Raw genomic sequence first — 3,527 nt, forward strand, 5'->3', positions numbered from 1 at the left:
TCCAGGTTATCCGCATCCTTCTTGAAGTGCGGCGCCCAGAATTGCACGCAGTACTCCAACTGCGGTCTGACCAGCGCCCGATAGAGGGGAAGTATCACCTCCTTGGACCTATTCGTCATGCATCTGCTGATGCACGATAAAGTGCCATTGACTTTTCTGATGGCTTCGTCACACTGCCGACTCATGTTCATCTTGGAGTCCACTAGGACTCCAAGATCCCTTTCCACTTCCGTGCCACCCAGCAGGTCATTCCCTAGGCAGTAGGTGTGCTGGACATTTTTCCTCCCTAGGTGCAGCACTTTGCATTTCTCCTTGTTGAATTGCATTCTGTTGTTTTCCGCCCACATGTCAACCTGTCCAGGTCTGCTTGTAGTTTACCAATCCTCTGTCTACTACACACAACTCCAAATATGCTTCACAAGTATGCAGGAGAACTTCAGAACGTTTCCCTTTTAGACACTATGATCAATACCCAAAACAATAAAATACAAACCACCATATACAAGAAACCCACAGACCAACAGATCAACATATATATTTACACAAAACTAGCAATCACCCTAAACACATCAAGAAAGCTGTAATATACGGCCAAGCCCTCCAATACCACCGAATTTGCACTGAGAAGAACAACTATGATTGTCACCTCACACATCTCAAAAGGGCTTTCAACCAATAAGGACATTCCTCCAGAAAGACTGGATCACAGTTTTGCAAACAGTTACGACGTGAAGAATTGCTGCAGTACAAAAAAAAATCTCCATGAATCGCACATCATTAGTTATGAAATATCATCTTTCACTGGACCCTATACGGAAAATCCTCAGTTTCAACCCATACTAGAAGAAGATCCAATTCTTAAAGACATCTTTCTAGAACTACCCATCCTAGCCTTTAAACAAGCACCGAACTTTCCCATCCTAATCACCAGAGGCAAACTTCCTATGGCTCAAAGCACATCAAATGGATCTGGACCATGCCAAGACAAGAAATGTAAAACCTGCCAACACATCTCCAACACTCCCACAATAACAACATCCCACAACATAACCATCACCATTCCTGGATCTTATACCTGCACCTCCACAAATGTAATACATCTCACCCAGTGTACTAAATGTCCTGGTGGAAAATATGTAGAAGAAACCAACCAGCAATTACATGCGAGAATGAATGCATACCGACAATACATCAATGACAAAAATATCCAATTACCTGTGGGTGCACACTTCTCACAAGACAGCCATTATCTCACCAGTCTCTAGTTCTAATCCTCAAAAGGAATTTACAAAACACCTTTCATAGATAAGCCTATGAACTTCAGTTCATAAATCTACTGGATACAAAAAATCCTGGATGAAATATAGACATTAGATTTATGGAACATTATAAACTGCCTGACATCTGATAACCCCAGACCTGAATTTTGTATATTGGCTTCTCTTCCACCATGCCTGAAGAAGCTTACAAAGAATAATTTTTTCCAGCTATTTAGTTGGTCTAATAAAATATAGCACATTTACCCAAAAAACCTTACCAGCAACAGCAGCATGAGGCAGAGTAGACAAAGGTTAAAGTATGTGACAGGAAACAGGGCTCCTGGCTTTCAGTACCTAGTCTCTGCCACATACCTCTGCATGACTGAAGTTAGTCACTTAACTTGCCTGTGTCTTAGTTTCTCCATTTGTAAATGGAAATAATGCTTTCCTACTTGACAAAAATTGGTGCAGGCCTTAATTAGTGTTTGTAAGGCACTCCAAAATCCTCAGGTGAAAGGTGCTAAATACATTATTATTAAAAATTTATTAATTTATTCACCATTCTTTCCTGAGGCAAACCTCCTGCTGTTCACTCCAATTTTTCCAGGAGTAAAACTTACGCAGTATAGGAAGCTGGTAGAATACTAGGAGAATAATGGGAAAAATAATATATAATGAAGTTGCCTTGCTTCTGCCCTTTGCTACTGGGATGCATCAATATAAGCTGAAGACAAACATTTTACTCATGGTTGTTAAATTCCGTTGTTTTTTTTTAATGTACACCAAAGCTGGTCCCTTCTTAAAAAAGAAACATTTTTTTTTCTGTGAAGTTATGCTTGCATAACAATTATTATGCATTAAACATCCTTCTTTTATTTTACTTAGTAAAATAAAGAATCATTTCAGCCAATTGCAGAGTTAATGTAATAGTTGTGTTTGACAAAACTAAATTATTCTACTATGGTAATAAAATACCAGAGAAACCTAACTTCCAATCAGATACATGTTGCTATATCTTGCCCGGAGTCCTTGAGTCAGTTGCCATGCATACAAGGACAAATGGAATAGCGTGTTCTGTAAGGCATACACTTATACCCAGCCCACCCATCTCCGATCAGAATCCAGCATGAAAGTCAGGATGTACAGCACTAAGGAAATACGTGTGCATAGTCAAATTAAAAATCTACTCCTTCCATCAAATAAAACTGTTGAGCACTACGCTCTCTTTCTTGTCTGTTCTAATGGTCAGGCTGTTATTTATACTTGCATACACATAAATTTAGCAATGTTTGGTTCAGTTCAGTTCTTACAATTTTTGAAAAAAACATGAAGCACCCTGTTACATGGACAGAAGATGTCTTTGCTGGTTGAGCTTGAGGGGAAAACTGGATACAATTATATATTCTTTTAATTATTCATAACTCGGGTCTGAAGTGAATGTGTATACATTTTTCACTTATTCACTTTATAAAATTCAAAACTAAGCCCAGAAGCAGTTTTGTGCTTGGCATCATGACAAGTTTCCTTTCCTCAACGAGCCAGTCAAAGGAATTGCTTCTCAAAGAATTTGTCATCCCCACACACCCAGAGAGGGGAGGGGGCAGCAGGCATTCATTATACCCTCACTACATACACATATACACACCCCTAACATAACATGCTTATCCCAATGGAATAAGACTGAATGCATTTGTAGCATACATTTTAATTTGCATAGCTGAGTTGCAATGGTGCCTTGTTGAAGACTTGGACCAATTTCAGTGATCTAACCTTTGCTCTGCTCATCCCTACCAGAACACTTTCTTTAAAGAGGGGATTTAGCTGGTTTGGGGAACAGATAGAAAGCCACACAGGAGGTCAAAGCTGATGTAAACACACATTAATAAATTGTTTTGATCTGGTCTAGGAGGCTGCTGGCAACACATTTTGCTTCATAGAAGACATGCAAATTTATGGGACACAACTTGACAGGATGAAGGCACTGCATACATAGAAGGTGATACCCTTCAGCAAGAAAATGACTAGAATGCCTAGAAGCAATGACCCTTTACATTGTCGGCAACACAGGTAGGATTATGGAATTAGGGTCCTCATAGAGATTTATCATCTAAGGGAACCATGAACTTTTCTGTCCCTTTTCACTGTACTATATTTGCCTTTCAGTAGTACTGAGGTGCCCCAATGAACTGCAGACTTGGGAATTCAAGTCTGCCTCTGCCAAAAGATTATTTAGTTGGTTTGGAGATGAGACAAAACTAAAATAATGAC

At 39.5% G+C, this 3,527-nt stretch overlaps 1 long non-coding RNA gene across 1 annotated transcript in view; it reads left to right on the forward strand.

The window, feature by feature from the left end:
- LOC112549660 overlaps window positions 1-3,242 on the forward strand; it is a 15,063-nt gene extending 11,821 nt beyond the window's left edge. The window contains exon 3 of the long non-coding RNA XR_003093175.1: window positions 3,166-3,242. This is a non-coding gene — a long non-coding RNA (uncharacterized LOC112549660). The remainder of the gene's footprint in view (window positions 1-3,165) is intronic.
- The last annotated feature ends 285 nt before the right edge of the window (window positions 3,243-3,527 follow it).

Source organism: Alligator sinensis, unplaced genomic scaffold, assembly GCF_000455745.1.
Source record: "Alligator sinensis unplaced genomic scaffold, ASM45574v1 scaffold458_1, whole genome shotgun sequence".
NCBI classification, from domain to species: Eukaryota; Metazoa; Chordata; order Crocodylia; family Alligatoridae; genus Alligator; species Alligator sinensis.